Below are 16,565 nucleotides of genomic sequence, written 5' to 3'. Positions count from 1 at the left end.
TCATATTATTTATAGTATGATATGTCATGCATATAAAAAACAATTATTATAATTTCAATAACATAAAATATCAAACCTAAGGACATTTAACTAACAGTAGAAAATACATTGGACTTTTCTGCACAAAAGCACTTGAAAAAGAAATTAGAAATTGCAATGCATATAAAACAATAACAATGTCCTTAATGATGGCTGTTCACAAGCCATCATTAAAACCATGAGATGTATTCCCACATTTGAAAAAAAATGTATTATGTACTTTATGAATATATGGAATCAATCAATATCATCTACTTTCCACTTCTTGTAATCCAAACTAAGAATAAATGACTAACAACTAGAATGTAGCCAGGTGTAGTGGCACATGCCTATAATCCTGTCAACTCAGTAGGCTGAGACAGGAGGATGCCAAATTTGAGACCAGCCTCAGCAATTTAGTGAGATTCTGTCTCAAAATATAAATAAGACTTTAAATTTAGATTTAAATAATGGCCTGGATATTTGACTCAGTGGTAGAGCACTCTGAGTTCAATCTCTAGTACAAACAAACAAACAAACCAAAAAGAGAACTATAATGTAAAAATAAACAATTTTATTCTAACTCACTCTTAACATTTTAAAAACAACCATAGCATAGAAATAATATACTCTTAGCAGTTAGGATGAATTCTCCAATATGCACACAGATGTAGGGCATGATGTAACATGTGGGGCATGTTGCATCAGAAAAGAGAAAAACCTAACTTGCTACTGGCTTCCCCATCCTGGGGCCACGTGTGGCTAGATGGCGCCAGGCAATCAGCCAGGAGGCGGTGCTGTGGGTGGTGATGAAAAATCAGAGGACCTCTAGGATAGACCCAGAACCCTTCCGCCCTTGCGGACAGCTCATGTCTCCTATTACGGCCTGTAGGATGGGTGTACACGTGAACTCTCCCAAACCTGCTGACCTTTATCCTGATTGGCTCCTGTGCCTTATATTAGCTATGTGTATTTTCTCAATAAACTGAGATCCTGCTTTGACTGGTCTCCCTGGTGTATCTGATTGTCCTCTGGCGAGGGAGGGCTGCCCTTCTTGGCTCATCCTGGTCGGGGCATGCTTTCCCCATCTCTCCCGCAGGTCAGGAGGGAAGGCGGGGGCAGGGCTAAAAACTCCAACACACAGACTCTCATAAAAAATGATCTAAGGCTATCATTCCTCATAGCTATGTATTTCCTCATAGTTTAGACGGATTCCCTGCTCTCTTTCACTAAGACAGCAAATTAGATGTTGAGAGTCTGAAGAGCAGAGAAGAGTCTGATGCTGGAAGTAAATACTCTGACAACATAGGAAGTGGCATCTGACAGTTTCATAGCAAAGGTGACATTTCAAGTTAGAGTTGAAAGATGAGTAACAATTTGTAACATAAAGAAAAAAAGGAGGAAGCATTACATACAGGGACAGCTTATGTGTAAAGACAAGGGGCATGAAAGGTCATAGCAGGTGATATATAAAGATTGGCAGATATATCATTCTGATGGAAGAGGTGATAGTGAAGGACAGGAAGAGATGCAGCTGGTAGGGTGAAAAGATTAGACTGAGAATAAAAGGGGTTTATGTCAAGCTATGGAGTTGTGATTTCATTCTTTGGCGATGAGAAAATGATAGGAATACAACATTTTTAGGGGTCATTAGGTTCCTAGTTCAGCTTGTTACAAATATTTACCAGCATATACTTTGAATGCTAGGAACTGGCAGGAGATTAAAAAATATCCTTAAGTAAACTTTTTTAGAACTCTCCTGAAAACAGCAAAAAGTTGAGTTTTCCCTACTATTTTTCATAACTGTTTGGTCAGCACATGTAAGTTATTTTTACACAGTTTTAATCAGTTTTACACAGTGTTTAGACACCAAGTTTCAGTGCCTTGATACCTACTTATCAGGTGCCCATCCAAGATAATACTACTCTGGTAGATATAATGCTATTCTAGTATGAACTATACAGAAGTTCTAGGAAATACATTTTATATTCAGTAAGCTGTGTCCAAATCTGTATTAAAGTGGCTTTGAGCTGGGGAATGGTGGTACTTATCTGTAATCCCAGTGACTTAGAGGCTAAAATAGGAGAATCACAAGTTCAAGGCCAGCCTCAGCAACTTAGAGAAACCCTAAGCAACTTAATGAATCCCTGTATCAACATAAATAAATAAATAAATAAATAAATAAATAGAAAGAAAGAAGAAAAAGTGCTGAGGCTACGGTTCAGCAGTAAATTATCCCTTGGGTAAATCCCCAGTACTCTTCCCCAAAACAACAACAATAATAAAAACACCAACAACAATGGAATGTGATTTTGCAGATGTCAAGGCCCAGGATACTTTTCACTTTTTCTTTTTTTAGGTACCAGGGATTGAACTCAGGGCACTCAACCACTGAGCCAATCCTATTTTGTATTTTATTTGATGACAGGGTCTCACTGAGTTGTTTAGCATCTTGCTTTTGCTGAGGCTGGGTTTGAACCTGAGATCCTCCTGCCTCAGCCTACCAAGCTGCTGGGATTACAGGTTTTTGTCATTGCATCCAGCTTCACTTTCAATTACATAATCTCTAGAGTATGACTCTATCAATAATGTGATGATTCTGAGATTTTAACCCCACAAGTTATACAAGCTAAGAAATTATAGTTTCAGATGCTGGAAGAAGACATAGTCTCCTGGTCCCAGAGAAATGCCTTCATCACTTACAGTACAATAGGCAACATGAGTTTCATGTTCATGTTGCTTTCCCTTGACCCCTAAGGCCCTCCAGGGTGATTCACAGAGATTGAGGCAAACACTGCACATATAATGAGTCTATTTCACTTTTGAGAAATCTCAAATTTAGAAAGGGCTATTTTTTTAAAGAGAGTTGCCAGCAAATCTACTTGAACTTTGTCCTGAAGGGAGATATTATTTTTATTCAAGGAACAAAGCTGCTCTCTGCTGTAAAGGAAGACATTATTTCCCCATCTTTTATTGATGTTAGACATACAAATAGCCTTGGAAATATGGTGTAAATAAAAATTGTCAAAATTTCTTGCTTGGAAAATATTCAGTAATGTTAAAACTCCATGGAGACTTGTCCACTAACCCTCTTGTCCTGAGCCATCATAGTCTCAGTTCAAACAGCTGGAGGGAGATGGAAGAAGAAGTACAATATTTCCTTTAAAAGTCTTTTATGGTACACAACTTACTTCTCACATAAATTTTTCAGAGCTTAGATATATGATAATTCCTAACTGGTAAAATGTTGGAAAATATTCTTTTTATTGTAGGTGACCTTATCCCTCAGAAATAATTGGTGTTTATAATATCATGTAAAAAGGAGTAAATGAGAATTGGAAGACAATTAGAAGTTTCTACCAGAAAATTTTCCAGCCCTATGTGCCATTGTGCAATTGTGTTTACTATATCCTAGGTAACTTTTTACTAAATGTGTAGGATTATTTGTACTCATCTCTCATTAATAAATGCAAGTATTTGAAAGTATTCACTGATCTCACATTGTCTTGTTCCCTGAAATTTATAACTGTACTCTAGGTAAAATTATTTATTATTTTGCATATTTTGCCAATCATACATACTTAAAGGGTGGTTATAGAAAAATTTTCCAAACCCTTTTCTAAATATTCAAAGATTTTGTTAATTAAATACAATTATTTACCCACTATATTGAATACAATTTTTTACCCACTGTATTTCATTACTCAGAACAAAAGCTACCAGAATCTCACAATCCTGGTAGTGCATTACCTCTGAAACAACTCTCTAGATCCAGAATTCTGGTTCCTTTGTTTCCTAATCAATGGAAAATTCTTTAATCTAATCCCATGAGGAAGCTTTTAGAACCTGATGTTAGAGTACTTCTGCATTGCCTTTCAGGAAACTTTTTCATGCAAGGTACTTGTTAGAGCCCCTGACAGGGCAGTGAGCAGGATTTCATGAAGTTTGCAACAGGTTATATGATGGCTTTTGTTCCTGCTTACCAAGAAATGTTGGTACATGTTGTAAACTCAGCTGAAACTTGCTGCCATTATAACATACAGGTTAATAAACAAAGTTATGGGTTGAAGCCTAATACAGAACATTAAACTTTAATTTATTACCCCTTATTTACTAACATAAGTTGACAATTATAGATATGCAAATTAATGTAAGTAAATTCACCATATCCCCAAACTTAGTAAGATTCACCAACCTAAAACCTGGTAGATGGACACATCATTCTTCTTTCATGGTCCTTGTCAACTCCCTCTCTCCACCTATTAGAATCTTGCAGCTTCCCTTTTCTTTTGTGGCTATTCCCTGTTTCCTCTAATATCATGTTAGCTCCTCAAGGGCAGACTTGAGTTATTTTCTTTGGTATATTGCCATAAGCTGTACCTGTTTGTGCAATTTGAATAAATAAACAACATCATGGTTTCCCATTTTAGAAAAATGAAGATTCATCTATAAAAACTACTCTTTAGGTTCTACTGAAACAAGATTTTGACATATGGCAGTGAAAAGTATTAACCATGTCTCTTGTGAACACAAAAGAAAGATAAATTTAAATTATGTGAATTAGAAAGGGGTTCATGGAAAAATCAAAGCCTAAACTAGGATTTGGATGGTCAAAAATACTGTAAATATTTCCATTTAGGATTTAGGCAGAATAAATCTTAACATATATATTTAATATTTCTTGACACGATGTTCTCAAGTGCAATAAAATGAGACTTATTAGTATTGATCTTACCACAGGGAATTTAATGCACTTGAGGGACTAGAGCTATATTAGGTTATTGGCCTAGAGAGTTTTCAAATGTAAGCAACTTATGTTTGAAGCAAACATTTGATCAAGTGAACATTTGAGGAAAGGAACTAATTTGTTTTAGTCAGATTTTTCTCTGCTGTGACTAAAGGATCAGACCAGAACAACTATAGAGGAGGAAAGTCTCTTTGAGGGCTAAAAGTTTCAGAGGTCTTAGTCCATAGAAGTCTGGCTCCATTTCTTGGGGCTCGAGGCGAGGCTAAACATCATGGTGGGAGAGTGTGGTGGAGGGAAGCAGCTCACACTGTGATCAGGAAGCAGAGAGCCCACTTGCCAGATACAAATATATACCCAAAGCCATGCCCCAATTCCCATCTCCTCCAGCCACACCCTACTACTTCAGTTACCACTCAGTTAATCCCTATCAGGGGATTAAATCACTGATTGGGTTAAGACTCTTACAACCCAATCATTTCTCCTCTGAACCTTCTTGCACTGTGTCACATGTGAGTTTTGGGGGTATATCTGACATCCAAACCATAACATAAGTGGATGGTGGGCAGGGATCAGTGCAGTTACTACTGTTAAAAGAAAAGTGGGGGCAGAATCCAGGCAGAAAGATGAGTATATGAAAAAGCAAACGTGTGTGAGCAAAGTGTGTTCAGAAAATCTGAACAATTCAAGTAGAGCTGGGATAGCAGGTTGTAAGGCAGATAATGAGAATGACGCCTGGATAAGAAAAGAGTGGTCTGTATCTAAGGTACCACATTTCAGACCGAGAAGTCTGAAAGCAGCTATGCTAAGTGTGAGAACTAGAATGAATTGTTTGCTGTTACTATACTCTTTAGTTCTAAAGCATGATTTAACAAGAAATATTGTAATATATCTTAGTCAGTCTACTATTGTAGTGGGAGTCTAATAATTTTATAGTATCTTTAGCATATAAATTATTTTTCAACTACAGAAAATAGTTATAAAATTAAAATGGAGCCATGTCACTGCCCTTTTAACACTTCACAACATCTTTACCTTGGCCTGTGGCTACTCTATGACCTGGAGCATGCCTTTCAGTCCAATTGTTTCTGTCCACTCTCTCGAATCATGTCCCAGGAAGGATTTTCTAACTTTTGTTTGCATTTTATACTCAGAAACATGACATAAATTGTTTTTCCTCGTTGGAATGTTTCCTTGTTGGAAATCTGATATCCAAAAAGCCCTGGCTGAAAAACCATTTCTTCTAGTAGAGAAATCATGAATTTCCTGAGTTCATTAGTAGCCAGAAGTGATTCAGTAAATGAACACACTAATTTTTTTCTTTCTCTTCTTTTTTCTTTTATAGATGTGTGAGACTAAGAGTAAATATCATACAATTTGGGGTTTCAGATTTAAGAAAAAAGAATACCAAAACTTGAATATAAAAATAGAAATAGAAGGGCTGGGGTTATGGCTCAATGGTAGAGCACTTGCCTAGCACGTGTGAGGCCCTGGGTTCCATTCTCAGCACCACATAAAAACGAACAAATAAAATAAAGATTTGTGTCCAACTACAACTAAAAAATAAACATATATATTTTTTTTAAATAGAGTATTGAAGGCATCATACAAGTGCCTGTCCATATGGCTTTAGGCATCATGATTGATATTGGAACATTATAAAAAAAATACACATTGATTCCTACAGAACATAAATGGCACAGCTCCATGAGTATTATTAACATGAGAGACTGAGTGAATGAATGAGTTGGTTTTGGGATAGTGAATCATGAAATGATTGTGATTTTTTATATTTTTCCAAGTGTGTCAAATCATTATTAAAATTCAGGCCTACTTGTGGGTATCTTTAGATAATATATCAGTATCTGTGTATGCACTAACTTAAGGGGAAAAACAAACAAACAAACAAACAAAAAAACCCAAAAAACCCACCCCCCCCCGAAAAAAAAAAAAGGAAAAGAAAAGAAAACAAAAAACCCAGAAAGATCTTCTAGCTTCAATGTAAAATTTGAAGAAAGCATGCCAAGGCAGGAATCAAAAAAGAAACTAAAAACTATCCCTAATGCATACATTGTCTGGTGAGTCTGAAATTATAACCAATCATCATAACAAACTGTCTATTCACTGTTTTTCTATATTTTCCTTATTCACCAAATAAGTTTTCAGCTATGCTGGCCTAAGAAGATATATCTACTCCTTAGCTTACTCCATCTTATTGGGATACTGACCAAAAATTTTCATGAAATCAATCTAATTTTGCTTTTGAATCCATCAGAACACATTTATCAATTTTAAGCCCTAAGCCAATTTCATAGCTTTCCACAATAAATGGTATCAAAATAACCTCAACTTAGGTGGACTGTGCATTGTTTTTATTAATCTTAATTGGAAAAATTGTTTTAAAAATATTCAGAAAAATATCAGCAAGGTTAGAATGACACATTAGTGATATGATATATATATAAAAAAAAAAAACAAGAAGAAAAATTCCCGTCAGCAGAATGGGGGGGCGGGGGGTAGAAAAAGTCAGAAGGTGATATGGTGATGTGAAACAATTTTCTGCTCTGGGTCTGAAGTGAAAAAGGTCACCCTCTCATGATTATGCTTCTGCTAATCAAACCATAGAATGTTGAGGTTATTAAATCACACTTCAGAGATGGGAATAGATGCCCAAATTAGAGCCATGCTATTTTGATTTAAAGTAGACAGATGATATAAAGTAAAAAATAAAATAATGAAAAGTGTTTTCATAAAATAAAACTTTGGGATAATTTACTTAGTTAAAATGCAAATAAATTCAAGAATGTAAACTTCAAATAGTATTAGCATCATATTTTAATATCTGGCATGAAATAAACAGAATTTCTAAAGCTATTATATATCCTAGGTAACCAATACACAACCTGTAAAATGAATTCATTTGAATGCCTAGAAAATATAAAAGTGGCATTAGAAAAAACTAGATGGAAAACTGGTTATAATGATGTGTCAGTACTTGCGATTATATTCTCCATTAAATATCATATTCTGTTTATTTCTGATTAATATTGGAAAATACAACAAAATACACATATATTAATATGTTTCAAAATAAAGTTATAAGAAAGTATTACAAAGCCATAACAGAAGGTAATCATTAAAATAATCTAGAATAAGATAAGCAATCTATTAAAATATTAATGTGTGTATTCATTACACAATAACATGATGAATTAATATAATGATGAAGCAAGGAGCCTTTGTATCCATGTATCCATTTTAATTACTTCTGATAAATATCACTATTTCTAGGAAGCTTGTACAATTATTTTTTATGTAGCATCCTATCACTATGGGATCATTAGGATGCATGTACTTTTAATTCCTTTTCACTCCTATGCATCAACTTTCCAGAAATGGTGATGGTAGAATTTTGGGGTTTCCTCAAAAATTGTAGCCAAAAGAAATCTTTCAGTAATATTCAGAAATATTATTCCATATTGAGGATGCTACAAGTGGAAGGTTTGAAAGAGAAAAATATATAGTAAAAAATAAGTCTCATCAAACACAAAAATAAATTAAAGGGACAGGTTGCTATCAGTTTGATATCCATGATTCTGGTCAATTTTTCCTTTCTTACCTAATAGATTTTGAAAATAATAGAAGATCAATATTAAATAAATAGCTAGCAATATATTTGAGAGTAGATTTTTGACAGCAATTAAATGTACTGTGAAAAAGAAATTAAGGGTTCTAAATGCTCAATGACAGGACATAAAAAGCACATAAGAAAACAGAACAAAGTACAACATAGCAAGTGTACATCTTTTGATAAAATAAGAACATCCTGCAGTATGATTTAGATGTGTGTCTTCCAAAAGCTCATGTGTAGATATTGCAAGAAGGTTTAGAAGTGAAATGATTGGGTTAGAAGATCCTTAACCCAATCAGTGCACTAATTCTGTTAGGGATTAACTGAGTGGTAACTGTAGACAGGTAGGTTATTGCTGGGTTGCCGCAGTCCAGCTGGGCACAAAGGTGACAAGCGACTTGAAGGTTGAAACAGGAACTGCTTTATTGCGGGAAAACTCAAGGGGAACTGAGCGGGAACTCAAGGTAGCAGGCACCTAAGGTAGCAGGAGCCGCTTTATTGTGGGACAGCAGAGGTATATATACCTAACTGATTACACACAGCTTGACTCAATTAGCATCATCTAGATACAGCAGTCAGCCAATAAGGAATCCCTCCATCTTAATGGCTTGGTGGTGGTGTTTCACAAACCACTCCTCCTGGCAAACTGCCAGGCGCCATCTTAACTTGGTTGCAGTCCTCAACATTGGGTCTCTGGGAGCATGCCTTTGGGGTATATATTTTGTCCTTGTTGAGTAGAGTTCTTGTTCTGCTTCTTGATGGCCATGTCCTGACCTGCTTTCCTCCTCACTCTTCTGCCACGATGTTCTGCCTCACCTCAAGCCCTGAGCTGGCCTTCTACGGACTAACATCTCTGAAACTATGAGCCACCAAATAAACTTTTTCTCCTCTAAAATTGTTTTTGTCATTTGATTGTTCACAGCAGTGAAAACACTGACTAAAACACTTATTCTCTGAGCAAAAATACATGCATTATAACCCAAAATATTTAAGAAAACGTATATTTGGTGATATAGGAGAATTCTTAAGATGACATAAGTTACAGTTAATTGAAAAAAAAATAAGAATAAAGTAGATAGTAAGGAGATGAGTTCAAGATTATGTAGAGAAACTTAAGAGAAAAATTTTGCCTACATTAGAAATAATAATATAGTAAACAAATTTATGCTGCTTGAACTACAATGTTGAAGAAAAACAATCCCCAGGTTAAGTGGAAAAGAAAGAAAATATTTCAAAACAAAAGACACTTAGGGTAAAGAAATCAGTGTTCAAACCCTCTACCAATATACATGCATACTGTTAGCTTTCCTTTGTTGTGAGCTCATACCTAATAATTGGTGGGAGTGGGAGTGGAAGCAGGAGAAGGAGCAGGAGCAAGGGGCAGGGGACAAGATTAAATCCCCAAGGGAATGTCCTCAAGGTCCCACTCCCTCTATCTTCCTACAGTTTCTACCACTTCCTAATAATCTTCAGCTCCGAGTCCCTCCATAGATGAATCCATCAATGAGGTCAATTACTTCCCCAAATTCCCATATCTGAACATTGCTGCACAGTGAAGCAAATCTTCAACACATGAAACTTTGGGAACACTCCTGATCCAAATCATAATTTATACTAAATATAATGTATATATTTATATATGTATTCATGTGCATGTGTGTGTGTGTGTGTGTGTGTGTGTGTGTGTGTGTGTGTGTCTATGTGTATAACAAACCAAAGAGCTGAAAAGGAAAGTAATTAACAAGTCACAGTAGACAGAAACTTCCTTGAGCAGAAGAAAGACACGGTTGAGAATCCATTGTTAAGAAAGACAAGATTGAGATTATTAAAGTGGATCTTCAAGAATTAACTTTCAAAAATGAAAAGTAGTCATCTGATTATACCATGGACTATACTTTTAATTTCGAGATAGATGTGACAATTTTTTTACCTTGTTGTCTTTCTGATTCCACACCCTCTTTGTTATTCTCAGCTTTTGAGTGGGGGCTTTGCTTCCTGATTTGTTGTTAGAATTTGATAATACAGGGTGATAGAGAGACTAAAAGTCTAGGGAAGAGAAACAGTTTTGCTCCATTTCGTTTGCTTCAGGTTCCTGTGAGTGTCGACTCACCCATTCTTCACTCCAACAAGTCTCTTATTTAACCTTAGTTTCATTTAGTTTGCAACAGAATTAATCTCATTGAGACAACTCAGTGTCATTAACATCAGCAAACTGGGACCCTCTCCTGAGCACTCTGGGTCGCAGGACAAGGGGGCCCTCTACCATGCTGAGGCATTGACTCCAGACAATAGTGACCCAGTCTCAAATGCCTTGAGTTTGTGTTACATCTGGCCCTTCCTCCAAATTCTAAATCTTAATGATTTCAATGTCTTCTTTCAGTTCCCCCGTCTAGGGGAACACTGTGATATAGTATTCTCTTCTAGATCTTTAAGTTGACTAATTTTTATTTATATTTAACAAATCTTCTCATTAAATTATCATTGTTTAGCCTAACTGATAAGAGGTCTGATTTCTGTCTTTTAATGAAACATTTAACAACATAGATATCAATGAGAATCAAGGTGTGAGTTGTGAAAACAATTATAAATGATAAAAGAACACTGGATTTAAACATTACCCCATCACCAAAAAACAAAGAAACAAAAAACAGGCTCTGTAGCACACATAACTGCTGGGTCAGTTTGACATGGCTAAGGAACAAAGCACGAGGCAACCCACCAATCCTGCACCAACAGAACCACCTGTCAATCAGTGGGGTCTTCTGACCAATCCTGGATCTCAGCAAGCTCCCCGGACCAACCTCAGTAGGACAAGGGACTCTAAAAACCTCCCTTTCCTGTCCCAAGTCCTCCCTTCCTGCCCTAAACCCAATAAAAATTATAATCTGGCTGAGCCCAGTAGCATTTCGCCTGACCCACCCTGTAATTTCATCAACTTAGAAGGGCAAGACAGAAAGATTGTGAGTTCAAGCAGCCTTGGCAATTTAGTGAGCCCCCTTCTCAAAATAAAAAATAAAAATGGCTGGAAATTTGGCTCAGAAAATAGTAGCAGAAAGAAAAATAATGAAATGAGTTCATCAATTCAGAAAGAATTAATATCTAGAATATATGAGGAACTCCACAAACCAAACTCCCCGACCCCCCCCCAAAAAAAAGAACACAGGAAAAAGACTATAGCATACAGTTCTAAAAAAGAAAAAAAGGTATGTATGGATAATATATATACTAAAGATGTTCAGCTTCATATATTAGAGAATATGGATTGTTTGGTTGTTCGTTATTTTGGCCTGGTTCTTTTTGCAGAAAGCAGCTTTTCTCTGCACAGTCCTTGTTACTGACATCTCTTAATTCCTGGAGTCTCCATTCAGCTTCACCTTCACAGCTTAATGCATCATACTTTCAGGGGCAGCCCACAGGGATTCTGACCCTGCTACACTCCCTGGCTAACTGGCTTTTTAAAAATCTTTGTGGATGCACTCATGACCCCTTAACTCCAGAATCCTGCATTCCAGCAGAACCTGCATAACTTTGATAATGGCAAGGGCTACTGCCAGTTTGCTTAGTAGACGGGCCTTCTGGGATCATGGTTGCAACAGCTCCTGAGTGCCTGGGAAACTGAGAATGGAGAAACAACTTGCTAGGTATCCCTGTGCAGACAGGATGTCCCCAGAATCTTTTCTCAAAAGAAATTTTACCTTCAGCCTTCTTGAACTTTCAATGGGTATGGTCTTGGCAAATTCCTGAAAATGTCCTCAAGCCATCTTTCCTACAGTCTCTGTACAAAATACTTCAGTGACTGTGACTGTAATCTCTTCAACAATGGCCTTTCCTGGGTACCAGTTTTACATGCATTTTTCTGGCCAAAGTGCAAGTTTTAAAATCCTTTAGCTCTGCTTTCTGATTCTGATTCTCACAGTAAACTTTTGAGTAAAGCTGTCAGCAATATCCTTCCACTGACTGAATGCTGAGATGCCTTGAAATTTCTTCTGCCAGACTGGTTTGTGCCTCACCCTTAAATTTGTCCTCACACTAAGTCTCAGGACATGGGCAAAACTTTAAAAAAGTTCATTCCCAGAATGTAATACAAATGACCTCTAGTAAATTCCTAATAGAATCCTTATTTCCTGCTGAAACCTCATGAACACTGTCTTCACCATCAGCATTCTAAATCTTCTGAGCTTCCACTATGCACATTAAGCTCTACTTATAAAATTATAAGGCTTCTCCAGCCTGTATCTTTAAACTCTCTGAGCTCCTCCCACAAACACACTCCAAAGACTTCTACACCTTGTGGTCAAATTAGTCATAGAAACAACCTTTTACTTGGTCCCAATTTCTGTGTTAATTAGCTTTGTCTTGCTGTGACCAAAACACCTGACAAGAATGATTCAGGGGAGGAAAAGTCTATTTTGGCTTTGGTTTCAGAGGTGTAGTCCATAGTGGGCTGAATCCATTACGCCAGGTAAGGCAGATTATCATGGCAGAGAGTGTGGCAAAAGAAGGTGGCTCAGGTCATGGTGGCCAGGAAGAAGAAAGAAATATAGAAAATGGGGCAGAAGGAAATATTAACCCATTCAAGGAACACCCTAGTGACCCACCTCCTCTAGCCATACCCCACCTGCCTACAGTTACCCTGGGATAAATCCGGTTCAAATTAGGATGGCCTGATCAAGTTACAGCTCTCACAATCCAGTCATTTCACCTTTGAACATTTCTGCATTAATATAAGAGCCTTGGGGGACATCTCATATCCATATCATGACAACTATAAAGACTAAAATTTCAGTTATAGGTCTTTACCCAGCTCAAATGTATAGATGTGCGAGGATATATGCAAGGATATTCAGCATTCTTATTAGTAAGAAGTAGAAAGTAATAAATTATTCAGCTATATCCAGTAGTTGAGTATATAAAAATGAAAAAATAAAATTTTGGGATACTAATAAAAAAGAATAAACCACAAAGACCATTATTAGTATTATCTTTTATTAAGTTTTGAATTTTTAGACTAATAAATAGAACTATGGCAAGTAGAAATTAATGATAAAGAAAACAAATAAAGCACGCATAGCTTCTATATATGCTCAATGTTGATTAAAAACAAAAATAAAACCAAATAATGACATTGACAAAAAGCTAATACAAGATTAAATTAGCAATAAGGCTAATGTATACAAATTAGAAATTCAGGAGTATAATAACAATATAAAAGGATGAATTGATAATTATTACTGGTTATTAAATAAGAAACAATGTATAACGGCTATCTGTAAACCTTAGAATCTCAGTAAAAAAAAAAAATTAAAGGAAATAAATTTTAAAATGTACACAAAATTTCCACCATAATTTCTTTCTGCTGCTCAAGTAACTATACTTCTTCAGTCGTCATATCTATGGCCCTGGTGCTCTGGAGGCAACTGCTGGACCTGCTGCTGCTGGGCAGGCTCCAGGCTGGCAGTGCTCCTGGGGCACCTCTTGGACTACATTGGCAAGAGCTGGGACGTGGACCCCTGGCTCAGATTGCCATGGCTGCTATTTGTTCCCTTACTATCTCCAGTTGTCCCCCAGGTCACCTTCCCACATTGGTACCTGTGTCCAGAGTGTGAATACAGGTTCCCGTGAATGAGGAGTCTGGTTCCAGAGTTTGGCATCTGCAGCTCTCCTGTCAGGGTGATATCCTCCCCAGCAGAGTTATTCCAGCTCATGAAGGGGCAGATAAAAAGAGTCAGGTTGTGATGACACACTTCTACTTGAGAACAAGTCCTTTAGAACAGAAGCTGGTGAGGTACCTGGAGAGTACTCTAGAAAAGTCTCTTCAAGTGAAGTTTCTGGTCATCCTCAAGGTCTGCATTCTCCTGGATTTCACCTGGGGCTCAAGAGCAAGAACAACTCTGAACAATGCTGCTCCAGCTTCTGCATTTCTAGAGCAAGTCCATGTCTTCCTCTTCTATGCATGGAAACACTATGGGCTTCTCTGGCTCCTTGTCAATGAGCAATTTAATAAGATCATTGGCCTCCAGCACATCAAGGCATACCTCTTGATAGATAAAACTGCCATTTTCAGTGATGTAAACCTGAGTGACTCCTACTTCTCCAGGACCTCTACATGTTCTTGTATGACTAAGCAGAAATTAGTGATTTCCTCACAGATCTAGTGGACATGAAGGGGGTTGATTCCCTGCAGCTGCAGGGGGATAAAATGGTGCAGATGGTGGATAGGATGATGCATCCTTACTAAGGTGACTGGGACTGGGCTGTGTAGTAAAAGGTGGCCAATAAGTAGGTCATGGATGTGATCCATTCAGCTCAGACCTGCCAGCAGATGCTGCATGCCTAAACCTTCCACAGGTACTCCTTTTGACCCAGGAGGCAGTAATAACTGGTGATCAAAGACCCATGCCCAACACCTGGATTTATCCATTGATACAGAAGAAGCCCTTTGAGATACAGATTGATGAGATTGTCACAGAAACCCTGCTGACTAAGATTGCACCATGTGTTGAGGTCTACCTTACTACAGACTACTGCGATCTGACCCAGGCCTACAAGGACATGGTCTTGGGCATACAGGCAAAGTACTAAATCCTGCTGGCCTCTCCAGAGGTGAATGATTTCTTTGGAGCCAAAGGAGTGGCAGGTGCACCCTGAGCAGTAATTCTGCAGCAGGTATGTAGCCTGAGGCAGTAGAAGCAGGTCCAATTACTGGACAACTAGTAGAGGAACTGGAAGTTTCATCCCAAAGGTCTGTATCTGGCAGAGGGCAGCTTTCCCTGTCTTATGCTGATTGGTTCTAATTTGGGGTATAAGTCAGTTTACTTGGGCCTGGAGGCTGAGATTATCACTGTTACAGAGAAGTGAGTCCTACAGCAGCAGTTTCACCAGGAGCAAGAGCAGCTCTATTTGCAATCAGGTGTGGTATCCTCACCACTACCCAGCCACTGTGTTAGCAGGTGAAGCTGTGGGTGAAGATGGTGACTTGGCTGATAAAGATCTTCTTCTGAGGACATCAGAAATAGTCTTGATGAAGATGACAGGCCTGATGGGTATCAGCTCCTTCAGCCACACTTGAACAATGTCTCTAGTCTGGTTGTTCCTGTGAGCTCTTACAGGGACAGCGTGGCCAAGGGTCAGGGAAGCCCCGGCAAAGCCAACTGGTCTGTTGTGTTGCCATAAGGGAAGAGGCCTGCAGGGAGTGGCTTGACCTTGTACCTATCCCTTACTAGAAGACCAGTGCCCCTCAGAACCCTATAGAGTTCAGGCCAGGTGCCCAGGGGCTAGACTAGGAGGCATAAACAGAGGACTTGGCAGGCAATCACATGCCGTCTTGTGACTGACCCCTGCATCTCTTTCTGCACTGAGGAGCAGCTCTGCACTAACTTGGATTCCATGTGTTTAAATTTGTGGTGTTTTTCTGAGCTTCCTCTGTCAGGATTCTTAATTCCAATGGCAAGAAATCATAACTCCAGGTGAAAATTATAAAGTTCTCTGACTCCCTCACAAAGAAAAACATAATTCTTCATACATAATGTTTCATACTATTATGCAGATCAAATATTAAAATTGATTATTTAATTATTATCAATTATTAAACACTCTCACTCACATCTTGTGCAGGTGGTGGAAATGGGGTTCCCCTCAGTGGAATGGGCTGGCAGACAAATGAAAGTTATGAAAAATAGAATGATGAGAAAACCAAAGGACACAGACAAGAGTTTCAAAACCAAGGACAGGACGGGCAAGCCAATAAGATAGATCAAGCTTCTAACCACTGGCAAAATGGGTCTGTGCCTGCTTTATTTATATAGGAAAACATCAAAGGCCTTCCATAGAATGTTCTTCACCAAAAAAGGTTAAAGGTGGGCTGTCCAGTTCCCAATGGGTTATGCCTATCTCTGGAGCTACTATGAGGGATCTTCCTAGTAGAGCAGAGATAAAGCTCATGTGCATTGGGCAATGTATTGCTGTGGGAGAGCCATGGATAGTTCATAATGCCAAACCTAAATCTCCCTGGCTACCATACCAAGAGAAGACCCACATGTAATTCCCAGATGGCTTCCTGCAATATACAATAAGATATTGCCTTTAACATCACATAGCATATGATCTTAAATGATAAATGACATCACAGACTATATCCATTAAAAATGTTTGATAATTAGAAAACATAGACAA

At 37.8% G+C, this 16,565-nt stretch overlaps 1 protein-coding gene and 1 pseudogene across 2 annotated transcripts in view; one reads left to right on the top strand and one right to left on the bottom strand.

Annotated features, from left to right (window-relative positions):
• The window catches only part of Klhl1 (kelch like family member 1), a 358,829-nt gene that overhangs the window by 25,528 nt on the left and 316,736 nt on the right, over nucleotides 1-16,565 (bottom strand). The window lies entirely within an intron of this gene.
• LOC143411791 (CDP-diacylglycerol--glycerol-3-phosphate 3-phosphatidyltransferase, mitochondrial pseudogene) lies at nucleotides 13,787-15,394 on the top strand (annotated as a pseudogene).

The sequence above is a fragment of the Callospermophilus lateralis genome, chromosome 12 (genome assembly GCF_048772815.1).
Source record: "Callospermophilus lateralis isolate mCalLat2 chromosome 12, mCalLat2.hap1, whole genome shotgun sequence".
Lineage (NCBI taxonomy): Eukaryota > Metazoa > Chordata > Mammalia > Rodentia > Sciuridae > Callospermophilus > Callospermophilus lateralis.
Note: the sequence above shows the minus strand (reverse complement) of the source record. Positions and strands in the feature narration are given on the sequence as shown.